Raw genomic sequence first — 16710 nt, forward strand, 5'->3', positions numbered from 1 at the left:
TAAGGATGGACTGTTGAGGGGTGAGGTGGGATATAGGAAGGGCATAAATAGGTCAATTACAGCAATCTAGGTAAGACATTATGAGGGAGTAGATGAGAGCTTTAGTAGCTTGCAAACAAAAAGTGTGGTGGTTGCTCAGATCAGCTTAATGACTTACACTGAATAGAGAAAAAAGCGGGTGACGCTTATTCATAAATTTGCAAATGTATGTAACTAACACCTCTGAATCTCTATTATTATGTAGGATTTAAGTATTTTTGTTGATTTAGCTACAGTGTACTGGAGGGCAAATCCCTTTTTTCTGTGTTCAGTGTAAACCCCGTCCTTTAAAAGCACCTGTGCTAAGTCATTAAGCTGATCTGAGCAACCACCACACTTTTTGTTTTTTTTAAAAGTCTCGAGAGGTATGAAGGGAGTCAGCATTAGTAGGAGGTGCTGATCCTAATAGTGCCATGTGGAGGTTTTTGGGGTACATCCAAGGTGAGTTAGCTCTCAGCTTATACATGTGCTGTTATCATGCAGTACACCAATTTGTAATTATATGACCAGAGTGGGTGCTATTAGGTAGCAATAATTATTTTGGGGTGAGCGTTTGGGAGTGGGGCCCCAGAGTTTTTCTGGCTGGACCTTTATCAGGGCATCACCATTTAATTCACATAGAATATTTTTATCACTTTCTAATTGTTTGTTTATTATTTGTCATTTTAATTCTTTCACAGATTCATTAACACTTATTGATTTATCCTTACACATCTATTCTTTACACTTCACTATCACCTTTTTTCCTCTTTTCGTGTGATGCCCTGGGGATGGTCCTTGGCTGGAATTTTTTTGGGGTACCCTGCTTCTCAGATGTGAACCCCTTAATGTTAGGTATGCCAGTATAAGGAAGCCTTGACGATTGGCCTGGTGCTTATTCATATATTTGCAAATGTATGTAACTAATACCCCTGAATCTCTATTATTATGTAGGATTTAAGAATTTGTTGCTGATTTAGCTACAGTGTGCTGGAGGGCAAATCCCTTTTTCTGTGTTTAGCTTTAGTAGCTTCCCAGGGAGGGTCTGATCCTATATTGCAGAGGAGGAAATGGCCGGATTGGGAGAAGAAATGAATATTGGGGGATAAAGAAAGGGTAGAGTTGAGTGTGACACCCAAACATCGGACTTGGGGAACAGAGGAGATGGAGAAATTATCAACAGAGAGGAAGAGGGGGAGAGAGAAGAGGAAAAATGATAAGTTTAAGTTTAAAGATATAAAGTGTCAGAGCATTATAACTTTTGCTTTTATCCTGACCATTTTATTGTTACCAAATGTCGCTGCCATCATCATTATCATCATCATTGTTTATTTGTAAGATTCAACACACACACAGTACTATACAGGGAAACATTTTCACAAGTATAAAGGGACTATGGATACAATTAATGACCACATTGCAGCATACAGACATCATTCACATAATGACATAATGTACATAAAAATCATAGAAAACAAAAGAAAAGATTCAACCAAATTGCATGGAGATAGAATTCAGCCTTAATATGACAAACAAAGAGGAAGGCGAGTGGAAAATTACTGCACATTGGGCCTGATTCACAGTTGTTTTCGCAGTTGAGCAATGTTTTGCAACTGTGTGATCGCAGCAGTGGAATCGCACACAATGAAGCTGTGAAAACATGCTAACGTATGCAGTGAGGACTAAAGCTGTGCAGGCAATTGCAGTGGCTAATTTATGTGAGTTTCTTTCTGGTAATTTATGGTTAGGGGAGATCCAGTTTCCCCTGACATTATCGGCTGCTGGTAGTAACTTGTGCTAAGAGTGAGAAGAGATTATCTCTGAGATAAAAGGGCCTTAAGGATCAGCGCCTATCTGGTGTGTTTTTTTTAGAATTCAGCATAAGACTTAATATGACATACAAAGAGGAAGGAGAGTGGAAGATTACTGCACATTGGGCCTGATTCAGAGATGTACACAAGACCGATGTTTAGCAGATGAGCAATGTTTTGTAACTGTGTGATCGCAGCTATGGAATCGCACGCAATGAAGCTGTGAAAACATGCTAACGCATGCAGTGAGGACTAAAGCTGTGCAGGCAATTGCAGTGGCTAATTTATGCACGCCCATGAAACAGCGTTGGAATGAACCGGCACACCTGCGTTTCTATGACCACTCCCCCGTCACCACTCCCAAATGCTCACAGCCCAACACTCACTCTGTGATGGATTCCTATCTGCATCCATAATTGCAGTGCAATCGCCGTGCACGCTCAGAGGAATAGCGTGGAAACATGGTGCCCACAGAAATTGCATGTCATAGCGCCCCCCCCCTGTACTGAACTGTGCCAGTGGGATATGGTCAGCCTGCGGGGGAATACTGCGGTGAAGAAAAAAAACAGCAAACAGTGGCAGTATCACATTGGGCATTGAGGTCCCATTGGGGGAATGGAATGCTTTGGTGATGCATCTGACATTAAGGGGTAGCTGCTTTGGCACTGCTTTATTTATGTATAGCACCTAGGATCTGACTTTTGCTCCTTTGAATCATTGTTATTAGTCAATAGAGCAGATTGTATTATATATTCTGATCATTTAACTTAAATTGACAGAATATATGTGCAAGAGTGAGATTACACAGGGTGCACAGCTTATTACTGTAATTACTGCCCCAAGCAGCTGTCACTGGAGTGGGAACAAGCTCCCTTCTCAGCTATGCTCCTACTTAGCAAATATACATTGTACCTATATTAATGTGAGTACTACTAACCATGTCATGTTCTGTCTGCCACCATTATTATTATTATTTCAGGTCTCCTAATATTTTCCTTTGAAATAGACCTTCAAATAACACTTTGTGGCCATGCCTGGGAACACCTTCATTACTTTACATAGCAAAGCAGTGACTCTTTTTAAACTCATACCTTATAATTAAAGTTTTGGATTTTACCTCAGATGTGTAACTATTAAGTCAATTGAAGCACAATGAATTAATGAATGAATAAGGAGAGGAGGGAGGGGATCAAGAGGAGAGGGGAGAGGAAAATGCTGATCATAGAGGGGAGGTGACAGAGGCCAATAAAAAAGGGAAGGGAAGGGTAAAGCCAATCAGACAGGGCCAATGACAGAGGCCAATAAGAAAGGAGAGAGGAGGTGCAAATAGTTGATCAGAGAGGGGTGGTGACAGAAGCCAATAAGAAAGGAGTGGACAGGGCAAAGAGCCAATCACAGGGTAGAGGGGAGGGAATTAAAGAGGTGAGAAGTGAATGTAATCAATGCAGTTGCGTAACTAGGGTATTTGGAGCCCAGGGCAAATTTGAAAATGGAGCAAGACCCCCCCGCCCGATGTGCAAAAAAAATGGGCGTGGTCACTCAAAAATGGGGCATGTCAACATGACACACCCCTTTATTTTCAAGCTGAAAATTCCTATCCATATGCACCTTAACCCCAGTAGTACCCCTTATACAGTACCCCCAGTATGCAGTTGTGGTCCCTCTTATGCAGGCCCATAGTAGTGCCCCTAATAAAGTATCCCCAGTAGTGGTCCTTCTTATACAGCCCCCAATTAGTTCCCCTTACTCAGTACCCCCAGTAGTGGCCCCCCAAATGCAGTGCCCCATGTAGTGTTCCCCCTTATGCAGTGCCCCCAGTAGCAGTCCCCACAATGCAGTGCACCCAGTAGTGGTATCCCCTTATGCAGTGCCCTTTATATAGTGCCCACAGCAGTAGTCCCCCCCATGCAGTTTTCCCAGTAGTGGTCCCCCTTATGCAGGCACCCAGTAGCGATCCCCCCTATCCAGTGCCCCCTGTAGTGGCCCTCCCTAGTATTGTCCCCAGTAGTAGTCCCCCCAGTGCAGTGCCTCTAGTAGTAGGCCCCTTTTATAATGCCCCCAGTGGTAGTTCCCCCCCAAGTAGTAGTCCCCAGTAGAGGTTCCCCCTCCCGATTAAGTGCCCCCAGTAGTAGCCACCCCCAGTAGAGGTCCTCCCAATAATGGTGCCCCCAGTATTAGCCACTCCTCCCCCATTGTGCCCCCACCCCTAGTAGAGGTCCCCCCAGTAGTAGCCACCCCCCTCCCCCTTTGTGCCCCCAGTAGTGCAGACAGGTTTAAAAAAATTATATATAAAAATATACTTACCTGAATCCATGCTGCTACTCTGGACCGCAACACCGCTCCCGCCGCCGCCACCCGCCAGTCCTCCCGGGCTGGCGGGCTCAGCATTGTGGGAGAGACGTCATGATGTCATGACGTCTGTCCCATTACCCACTGCAGAAGCCGGATGGAAGCCCGGCTCTTGCAGTGGGTGCTGCAGCAGTCAATGAGAGTCTATCTGACTCTCATTGGCTGCTGTTTAACACACGCATCGCTGCCAGCAGTGGCAGTGATGCATGTGTTATGAACAGCCTGAGCCCGCCTCCTAGCGCTATTGGGCAAGCGCTCAGTGGGAGGGAATGGGCTCAGCTGTGCAGCACAGGACCGACGCTGGAAGCCTAGCGCCGGTCCTGTGTAAATGTGTAGCGCTGACTGCACTCACTGCGGTCAGCACTACACTGGTGGCTAACTAGGGTGGGCCAGACCATGGCCGGCAGCGCCCTCCAGCGCCGCTGGTCCCACGGCGCCCAGGGCACGCACCCTATCTGCCCCCCCCTAGTTATGCCACTGAATCAATGTGACAGGTAAAATGAGGTGACAGAAGATGATCACAGATGAGGGAGGGCCGGAGGGGAGGCAATCTGGGCAGTTTGAGGAGCATGAAATGCAGAAACGAATCTCAGATTCATAACTTATTTAGGATATAGAGCAAACATACCGAGATAAAACTAACAGGTGTCCATCATACTGTATAATGCCCCATGAACTCCGGAACCCTGGATGGTGCCCTCTGTCCATTTTGGTGCCCAGAGTTCATGCTCCACTGGAAACACCTTCGCTACACCTCTGCGCATGCTCTGTGCAGCTTATATGCATTCTCAGTGGCTAATAATCTCTCAATCTGCGCACACAGTTGCAATTGTGGTCCGTGCTGAATCAGGCCCAGTAGCTGTAACTGCAACATCCTAAGAAGACCACTGTGATCCATGAATGTTCCTGGGTGGTCGCGGAGGTGGACAAAAGTGAATGTAAATACAGGCCCGTTCATGGGAGTTCTAAGACTTTGTCTGCTATCGAGGCTGCATTCTCATGCACAGAACTAAAGTCTCAGAGGCCATATTTAGAGAGAGAGAGATGTTTCTGAAATCTGCGCAGCCAAGTACTTACTCTAAGGATATATTTACTAAAGTGCAGGTTTTTGTTGTCCATAGCAACCAATCTGATACTGCTTTTCATTTATCTAGCACCTTCTAGAAGATAATAGCTAGAATCTGACTGGTTGCTGTGGGCAATATATTCACTGTTTCTGGAAACTGGAAAAGGCTGTAGCAGAATATTGTGAGCAATATTGAAGCAGGTAACTGGTTTGAAGCTAATACTGGAGCAGGTAATTGGAATAGGTGCAGAATACTGTGAAGCAAATACTGAAGTAGATAACTGGAAAAGAATGCAGGAATGCAAAACAGAACAAGGGGTCAAGGTAGTGATCTTCAGGGAGAGAAGTTTTACTGGTAATGTGCTGTCACCATTTCCTGGTTTAAATAGGGCATCCTTAGAACTGATAGGTTGCCTCAATCATGTGACCGGATTTGTTGGAGACTGGTTTGTTAGGGTCCGATCATGTGATACTGTCCAAGATGGTGGCACCCATGAAAACAATGAACTGCATGTTTACAGATGAGTGACCTCATGTCTCATGGTGTAAGGGTAGGAGTTAGTCAGAACAGGTGTGGGAGGCTGAAGTGGGGACTTGGGAGGCATATATGAAGTTGGGAGGCTTGAGCCAAGACTTTCTCATGTATGATATGAAGAGTTAGGGAAACTGTAGAGGATGATGGGCCTGAAGGCGGGGACAAGAATGCAATGTCTTTATTAACAGCAAGTAGGAATGAGAACTGGAGATAAAGATATTGTGTAGATGAGCAGAATCATTTTGGGGCCGATGATGCTGGATTGTTGAGTAGGGCCGGAATGACTGGTAATACTGAGCTGAAGTGCTGGATCGGTTTGAGACTGATAGTGATGAACTTTAGTTCTGAATTGATTGGAGACTAATGCAAGAAGTTTTGAAGTTCTGAATTGGTTTGAGACTGATGATGATGAGTTGGGATCCTGGAGTGGTTTGAGACCAATGAAGATGAATTGGATCTTTGAATGGGTTTAGGACTGATGATGAATGTATTGGATTAGACTGATGTTTGGAGATGACAGATGGAATTGATGATTGGTGATATTGGATGAGACCTATGTTTGAAGGTATTAAATTAGACCGATGATTGGAGGTATCAGATGGGACCAATGGAGGCAGTAAGGACATGTCTCAGAGGTAAAACCATACTGGAGTGCATGATGGTATTGGAGAATTGTTTATCAGATATAGGAACTGGATATAATGGACTGGGACTGTTCAGATAATGAATATGTTGGAGCTCAGCACAATGCTGTAACTTCAGCAAGAAGCGACATTGTACTGGCATTATGGGCGAGTCAGAAAATTAAATTTATAGGTGATTCTGCGATCAGCTGGTTAGGGAGCTGCACTCTGAGTGGAGGAAAAGCATCAGGTGACAAAGTCCAACATGGCTGCACCTATGCTGAGGTCTTGGAGTGAACTCTGGCATGCATCTTGTGTACCATCATGCTAGGGAGACATGCTGTGAGCAAGGGACTGTAATGAGTCCTCATGCTCAGCGACTGGAGCCTGAGTGGAAGGGGCAGGAACAGCGCAGGCAGCAGGGAGCAATGTGCAGTGTGAGCGGACCTTACCACTAGCCAGCACAGGCAACAGAGAGGTAAGAAAGAGGTTTTAAATGTCTGGAGCAGAGTCCTAACCTGTATGCAGATGGCAGTAAGGTGACACCCCCTGATCCCAACTCCTTCCATAATCCTTTTAATTTCTGCCCTAATGTCTCCCATCTGTCCCAAGAATAAGACTCTTGTACCGCATGCTGAGGACAGGATGGCAGCCTAATACTAGTGAGTATATCCAGCTTAAGACAAAAAGAACTGCTAAACTGACTACCACAACTATCAGCTGTAGCAATGATATTACTTTGCCAATACATTATTTTTGTCTACATAAAGTGTAACTTGTAGCTTGTGGAACTTGTAGCAGGTTGTGGAATAGTTACCTCCAGAATTATATCTAAGTTACTCATCTCAACCTTTAAAGGCCTCACCAAAACATGTCCCTCATTAATCTCTGATACTCTCCCTTTCACCCATTTGGATCTGCCTCTGACTAGTAATATGTATCCTCTCTCATAACCAGCTCTCATGTGTCCATGACTTCTGTGCTGCTTCCCACTTACGGAACATCCTACTCTTTCAGATCAGACTCTCCTTAACCACATTCAAAATCCACCTGTTTACTCAAGCCTATCCTATTTCCACCTGATAAAACTCCCTCAGGGTATTCTACCACCTACAGTTCCCTACTCTACTCAGAGACTTACTAGATCCTATAATCTCAGCATGTCTCTCTCCTTATAGATCATAAATCCTCATAAGCTGGTCCCACTCTACCCTTCTCATCTCTGCAGTTACATCATCAATTTTGTCATTTATTATTATTTTTTTAACTATTTATTAAATTAAATATATATTTAGTTAAGGTAAACTACGGTGGCAAAGAAAGGTCAGACTAAACCACTAAACCAACTTGCTGAAAGGGAAGGGAGGGTAGAAAGACTGGAAACAAAGAAACATTGGCCTACAGTCTAAGCCACTTCAATAAACTCATACAAAAAAAATCCTATAGAAGCAACCCACATGCTCTCAGCCCAAATGTAACATTTATAATAAAAGCTAGGATTCCTCAATCCTCCAGTCTTATTTTAAATAATCTCTTTCTTTTTTATATATGATTTCTAGATTCCTGTGTCTATATGTTCTCAAGATTGTCCCTCAGGATATAGGAGAGTTTCAAAGAGAGGAATACATCAGTGCTGCTTCGAATGTGTAAAATGCTCAGAGGGAGAAATATCCAATGACACAGGTGAGAATGTTTCCCCTGTTTCTTTAATAACAATAAACTCTGAAATTGAAAACAAAAAGAGAATACTAGCGCTCAAATTTCGAATTCCTTGTGTAGATAGAATCCTAAAATATAATGGTGATGATACGTCGTGAAGAACACTTCCTGGAAATAACAGGTGGCTGCAGTTTCTCAATAATCCGTGTGGCAATCGGAGAACAAAGTGCTGAAAAATAATGAGACATGCGCCTAATAGTGTAGTATTTTAAGCTAAAATAAACTCGTGCTCAAAATAGGGAATGTGCATACTAAAAATGAAACAATAAACTCTGTAAAGCTAATTTCTAAAGCCAAGAAAATGTGGCCATGCACCACAGTTCTATGCAAATAAATCTATCCAACTCACTATCTGATACTGCGAGGATCCTTTATGTAAGGACTATGAATGACCATTTACATTCTTGACCATAAATGATATCTTTTGTATAAGTCAAAAGAATGTATACTTATCTGTCTCTTGGATTTTTTTTCTACTATAATGTACTTTAAAACACAAAACTCCTACTGTAGTTATTATGATACTTATAGTATTTTAAAATATTCTTAATATTTAATATTTTTTCTAGACAAAACATCATGTCAGAAGTGCCCAGGAGATAAGTGGCCAAATGACAAGTACCAGTGTGTCCCAAAACCAGTTGAATTTTTATCTTACAGGGATGACCCGATAGCACTTGCTGTCTGCATTATTACTATATTATTTTGTCTTAAAACATCAACAATCTTGCTCATCTTTATTTTATTCCGGGACACTCCAATCGTCAAAGCTAATAATCAACACTTGAGTTTTCTTCTACTGGTGTCCATCATGCTGACCTTCCTCTGTGTACTGCTGTTTCTCGGACAGCCTATACATTTAACATGCCTGCTACGGCAGACCTCCTTTGGGATCATATTCTCAGTAGCTGTCTCTTGCATTCTGGCCAAGACTACAATGGTCTACTTGGCCTTCCAAGCCACCAAACCCGGAAGCTCTTGGAGAAAATTTATTGGAGTCAAAATTACCAACTGTGTGGTCCTTATTTGTTCATTTATCCAAGTTGTGATCAGTATCTTTTGGCTAAGTATATCACCTCCATTTCCAGAAAGCAACAGTTATACATATCTTGATAAAATTATTATACAGTGTAATGAAGGATCAATATTGGCATTTTCCATAATGCTGGGTTACATAGGACTTCTCGCAGCTGTGAGCTTCATTGCAGCTTTCCTGGTCAGGAACTTGCCAGATAGATTTAATGAAGCCAAATCCATAACTTTCAGCATGCTGGTGTTCTGCAGCGTCTGGGTGGCTTTCATTCCAGCATATAATAGTGTTACTGGAAAAAGCACAGTACTTGTAGAGATATTTGCTATAATATCTTCAAGTATTGGAATATTGGGTTGTATTTTTTATCCCAAATGTTATATCATATTGGTGAGGCCAGAAGTAAATTCAAAAAATAATTTACTAGGAAAAATAAATTGCAGACATTTGGTTAAGTAGAATAGTAATTAGATATATTCCTATGTTTGCTTCTAGACATGCAACATAATTTTTTTTTAGTATTTGGGATGTTAGAAGGGAATGCAGTCTGGATGTCTACAGTCCCATTGTTGACTGTAGGCTCTGTAGACAGAAGAAAGCAGGCACCAGGATCCTGCCTGATACTTTAACAGTGCAGATATTCTAACTTTAAGCATTCTCCTACAGTAACATGTTTAAATGTTCTCATTGCTAAAATGCTGTAACAGCATTTTAACCATGGTAAATTGCCGATGCTGACTTTCTTGGTTCTACAGAGTCACTGTCAAGATTGTGACTGTAGACATCCAGATTCCATCCCCTTATAAAATCCTTAATTCAGAAAATAATGACCCCTGTTGTGCATTTGGCAGTAAGCTATAACTTTAAGTCTCACCCTCTCCTAGTGCCTAACCCTATTACCCCCTAGTACAGCCTAACCCTATCCCTCCCCTAGTGCCTAACTCTGTCCTCCCCTAGTGCAGCCTAGTCCTAACCCTTCCCCTAGTGCCTGACCCTAACCCTCCCTTCTCATAGCCTACCCCTCCCCCTAGTACCTAACTCTAACCTCATCTCCCATAGCCTAATCCTAAACCTCCCCCTACTACCTAAACCTAACCCTCCCCTCCCATAGCCTATGCCTGACTATTCCCCCAGTGCCTAACCCTGATCTCCCCTCCTATAGCCTAACACTAAACCTCCCCTGGTGCCTAACTCTGACCCTCCTCTCTCATATCCTGACTCTAGTGCCCTCTTCCTATTGACTAACCCTAATCCTCCCCTCCCATAGCCTAATACTAATCATCCCACTAGTGCATAAGCCTAACCCTCCCCTAGTACATCCTAACCCTCCCCATATTGCTTAACCATATCCTTCCCATCCCATAGCCTAATCCTAACCCTCCCATCCTGTAGCATATCTCTAATCCTCTATCTAATGACTAACCTGAACCCCCTTCTCCCTTAGCCTAACCCTAACCCTCCCCCTATTGTCTAACCCTAGCCCTCCATAGCCTAACCCTAACACCCTATCACACCCCCTAGTGCCTAACCCTAACCCATTCTCCCATAGCCAAGCCTTAACACTCCCCCTAGTACCTAACCCTTACCCTCCAATCTCATAGCCTTCTAACCCTTATCCTCCCCTCTCATAGCCTAACCCTTACCCTACCCCTTGTGCCTAACCCTAACCCCTTTTCCATAGACTCCCATAGCCTAACCCTCGGCATCTGCAGCATAACCCAAACCACCCAGTCCCCACAGAATGTTGGTATTTCAAATGTCAGCATTGTGAAAATACATAGTGACATTCTGCAGATGCCGACATGTTTAATGTTGATATTTCAACAATGTCAACATCATAACTGTTGACATTGTGTTGTCGACATTATGAATGTTGATATTGTAAATGTTGACATTATGACTACATCCCGTTTGTGACTAGTGTTACAGATGCTGTGTGTAACCTTTCCATTCACCAATTTATAGGTAAGGCAAGTCCATTGCACAGTAACCAGATTTCTTCATTCTTCACCAGACTTTATGTTAGTGAAACACAAAATAAAATAAAGAATGTGCTTATAGTGTACAGTGTTTTTCTTTTATATTTGATGAGATAAAGTTCTGATATACCACTCTTCTCTTTGCTGTAGGTATATAAGGTGCAGCAGCAATAAACATATGTAGTTAGTTTACTTTTTTGTTGATTTTATAACCTTTGAAAATAAGGAAATTTATTTTCTACCAATGACAGAGTTTTGGTAAAGAAAATCTTTATTATGAAACCAGGGGTCTAAACTGGAAATATAGTAGGTGGGAGGTAAGAGAGGAAGAGTAATGGGCTTTTAGTAGGGCTGAAGAGCTTTTAGGAAAATATGAGTCTTAAGGGCTTGGCTGAAGGTGTGGAAACTTGAAGATAGATGTATCAAGCCTTCCAATAAGTGGTGTAGCTGCCCATAGCAACCATTCAGCTTCCAGCTAGCATTTATCTAGTAAAATTTAGAAAACGGAAGAAGCTGATTGGTTTTTCTGGGCAACTTCTCCAATTGTCCACTTCTCCACTTTTTAGATGGCTTACTACATCTCCCCTATAGTGTGATAGAGCGAGGTAGGCAGTTGTGGAATAGTATGGGAGAATTGCTGAATTTGCAAAGAGAGAAGGGAAGGTAAATAGGTTGGGGAGCAGCATTAAGGACACATTCAAGTGTGGAAAGGTGGGTGAGAAGAAGCCAGAGAAGAGGAGGTTGCAGTAATCCATACAAAAAATGACAAGTGCATGGATAAGAGTTTCAGTGCATGAAAGATACTCATTATGGGTTCACTATACAATTTCTTCACAGGAATTGACAGCAATAAACATTTGAATTTAATTGTAGAGATCTCATTTGAGGTTTTGAGATGTTTTGTGAATGTTGTGAACATTAAAGTGGTCAGTGTATAAGGACAATTTTTTTAAAATAAAATGAAACTTACAAAAATATGTTCATCTAATAATATTTATAAATAACAAGAAATCAAGGTAAAAAAAATTCTCAATAAAGAAAATGTGAATTTTGGGTTTTGTGTTGCAAAATTACATGATTTTAGCTATTTTATTAAAAAACTTTTTTATAATTTTTATTGAAAAAAAATTAAACAAACAGATGCAAAACTAAAACCACACAAAAATTAATCCAGATCCTAAACCAAAACCAAAACACGGATGTCTGCACACATCTCTAGTTCATATCAACACTAATATAAAATTTACTATGAGATCCTGATTTAGAGCTATGAAATCATACTCAAAGGGAAGCAGAGTTTATCCTTTTTAAACAAAAATTGCTACAAAGAGATCAAATGGGGACACTAAGTGGCAAATGTATGTAAAAAATATATACAGTATTACTTACCTAAAACAAAAAACTTTATGTTTCTCACTGTGATCCCATACAACTTTATAAGCAATACTCATGTTAAACAACCTCTTAAGACTCATTAAGTAAAATGAGAATGAGTTTAATAAAACTAACTCATTTTCATTTAAATACAGGTTGTTTGGTTTGCACATGCCCACCAGTCAGTGTCTGACATCCTGTATGCTGATGCCAACACCTTCAATTTCAAACAAAAAGCAAAATTAAGTGTCAAAATTAAGAACAGAGCCATGAATCTTTCTGTGTTTGAACATATAAAACTATTCAGTTAATAATGTCCATTTTCAATAATGTTTTAAATCTCAGAATTACATAATTTAGAACCTAACATTCACAATTTGATCGAAAGAATGGAAAAAGTTATTTACCATTTTATATATTTTTAGTTTACTATTACTTAATACAGGATTAATCTTTCCAATTAAGTATATTGAAATTCGATTGTGCACTTACCTCTACAAAAAGTATAGTATGTTTCTAAATGGTTAAATTTGCAGCTAAGTTATATGAAAATCTATATACAGTCATTGCAAAATAAATTATTTATTGTGCAAAATTTCTGTCTGTAGAAAAATTATATTGGTGTAATGTAATTTTTTGGTGATTTTCTAAAGCAAACTTAAAACTTCCATGTTGATACATGTTTAGTCTCCCATATCCAAAATGCTTGGGATTAGGGGTATTTTGGATATCAAAATATTCCGTATTTTGGAATATTTGCATACCATAATGAAATATCTTGGAAATGGGACCCAAATCTAAACACAGATTGCATGTATATTTTATATACTTCTTATACACACAGCTTGCAGATAATTTTATACAATATTTTCAATAATTTTGTGGCTTAAACAAAGTTTATGTACATACATTAAATTAATTTATGTTTCATATACACCTAATACACAAAGCCTGAAGGTAATTTTATGCTTTATTTAAATAATTTTGTGTCTTAAACAAAGTTAGTGTACCATCAAAGAGCAAATATGTCACTATCTCAGTCATGCTAAAAAAAATCCGTATTTCAGAATAATCCAGATCTCTGAATATTTGGATATTCTGAACATACAGACTAGGGTGTATATTTACTAAAGTGAGAGTTTTTAGAAGTGGAGATTTTGCCCATAGCAACCAATCAGATTCTACTTAAAATTGATGTAGCACTTTCTAGAAGATAATAGCTAAAATCTGATTATTTGCTATGGGCAACATCTCCACTTCTAAAAATTCTCACTTTAGTAAAAATACCCCCTGGATGTTTTATTTCTCTAAGAGAATCATCTCATTTTTCAATTTGTGACATGTTATATTTATTATCATAATGGATGAAAAGATCATTAAATAGTTATTGCCCTATTGTTTTTCCTGGAAAAGAAGAAAGTGTGTAGTCTCCTAATACTAAATAATTACTTTTAATTTTAATCATAATACTTTTTTTTTGTTACTGAATGTAAATCATAATTCTAAGGCACAGATCTGCCGATTATTATATTGTTTTAATATTTGGAGAATAAAATACCAACTAAATATTCACACATAATGAAACAAATAACTAATAGATTAAAAATAAATAAAAGCCAATTGATATAATTTATAATATTTAATTAAAATTTTAACTAGAGTGAGTACCATTGATGGTGAGATAAAAAGAGGTAAATATGTGTACATAAAAAATATGATTAAAACATGTAACTTTTTTCAGATCAAAATAATAAATAAGTAATAATTTACAGTATTGGAGTCAAGTTGTTTAAGTGCTCAAAAATCAACTTGAGTTCACAGACTAAGGGATCTATGGACTAATAATCCTGGTACTGCTGTGTTTATTATGTATCTAACTTGCCAGGATATTTTCATTTTTAAGAAAAACATCCATGTATGTACTACGGGGAACTCACTGGGACAGCTGTTGCGGTAACCGCTGTCCCGATGAGTTATATCCCCAGCATTTAATAGAAGTCTTTCACTGACGTGAAAGACATCACCTATGGAAGCTGACACTGTGGAAGCTGACACACCCACAGCTTCTGGGGCTGGCCAGGTGCTGTGGGGGATAGATCTAAAGATCTCTCTCCTGCACCGGGATCCCCCATAGCCAAACAGTAGTTTACACCATCTAAAGATGGTGTAAACTACAGGTGCTAAATGCTGAAAAGTTTAGATTTTTGGAGTTTAGTATGTAGGAGTCAGATCGTAGTCCCCATTGATAATAATGGGGACTGCGATCTACAGCACTAATATATATATATATATATACACATACACTGTAGTGAAAGCATTTGGGGAGACAGCTGATTTTAGATCAGCAGTCTCAACACCGGAGCAAGGAGGAATTGCTCCGGTGCTCACTGAAAGTACAATTGTTTATTTTAGGGGTCCGTCTCCAAAACAAGGGGGTTTACACTAGATGTGCACCAAACACTTTGTTTTGGTTTTGGATCTGTATCTCCTTCATGTTTTGGATCTGGATTTGGTTTTGCGAAAACCGCCCCTCAAATGTTTTGTTTTTGGTTTTGGATCTGTATTTTTTGAAAAAAAATTATAAAAACTGCTAAAATCACAAAAGTTGGTATTTTTTTGTTCCTACAGTAGTATTAACCTCAATAACATTAATTTCTACTGGTTGCCAGTCAATTTTGACCAACACTCACAGCTCACAATATTGTTTTCATCCGATTTAGGCCCAAAATTTACACCAAGCCACAGCAGCTTGCTAACTAAGCTAAGCGGCAGCAGTGGGTGGCACAAACACGTGGTAGTTCAACTTCCTACATAACACATAAGGAAACATATGTTTTCATTAATCAAGTGGAAGTGTTGATTGGTAGTTAATTTTATTTAATTTTTTTATTCCAAAGCAAATTTATGATGGAGGAGGGGAGAGCATGGGTGAATAATATTTCCCATGTTTTGTCCACAAAATCAAATTGGTGGTTCAGAATGTTTTTAAAATTAAAGGAACATGCAGGAGATGCTGTGTGTGGCCATAAACATTTCTGGAAATTTTTGGCATTCAGCAACCACATGTCAAAGATTACAGCAGCAGTGGCAGTTCAACTTCCAATATGGCACATCAGGAAACAAGTGGTTTTATTATTCAAGAGTCATGAGGGAGTTGGAGCATGTATGTAGTTGGAGGCAGGGAAAGGAAGATTTGATTAGTAGTAAATTTAATTTAATCTTTTTATTCCAAAGTAAATTTATGAGGGAGAGCGGGAGGCATTTACAAAAAATATTTAAATCCTTGCCCCAGAAGAATCCTTGAGCACTATGCCTACTGCTGGGAGGGGATTTTCATCGCAGAAGGGGACCAGGAAGACTAATAGTAGTACTTTAAAAAACAATTGACTGGTAAACAATCCTTTGCAAGGGGGAGCAAGTATGACAGCAGTCATCCAGTTGCACAGCGAATCAATGACACCATAACATCTATGCTGGTATTAGATGTGCATCCAATATCCACCAATAATGCAGTGGGTTTTAGAGAGTTAATTGTGGACCTGTATCCCTGATACCAAATCCCATCAAAATTCCACTTCACTAGAAATGCAATTCCCAACCTGTACAGGGACGTTACTAAAAACGTAATTAGTGGCCTCCAAAATGCCAATGTATTCACTGTCCACTTAACCACAGATATGTGGACAAGTTGAACAGATAAATGCAAGATTACATGACTGTAACAGCCCACTGGGTGGGTGTATTGACTTCAGCGGCACCATCATCAGCAGCACAGCATCTCAGAAACAGCAGCTCATTCAGAGGCAGGCTTCTCTGTGTATCACCAGTTTCACTTAGAGGCATACCGCTGACAACCTTTTAGAAAAACTCAGGTAAGTCATTGCAAAATGGCTTACCCCGCATGGACGCTCCTCAGGATTTGTTATTTCTGACAATGCCACCAATATTGTGAAAGCAATAAAGCAGGCTGAATTACAACACGTCCCATGTTTTACTCATGCAATCAACTTTGTGGTGCAATTTTTTTTAAATTACAGGGACGTGCAATAGATGCTTTCTGTGGCCCACAAAATTTGTGGACATTTTTGCCATTTAGCAGGCGAATGTAGAAGATTGCAGCACCTGCAGGAAATGTTGAATTTGCCCTGCCATCAGCTGAAGCAATAGGAAGTTACTGTACAAGGTGGAACTCCATCCTTTATATGC

The sequence above is a fragment of the Taudactylus pleione genome, unplaced genomic scaffold (genome assembly GCF_031769625.1).
Source record: "Taudactylus pleione unplaced genomic scaffold, aTauple2 ptg000627l, whole genome shotgun sequence".
Classification (NCBI taxonomy): Eukaryota; Metazoa; Chordata; class Amphibia; order Anura; family Myobatrachidae; genus Taudactylus; species Taudactylus pleione.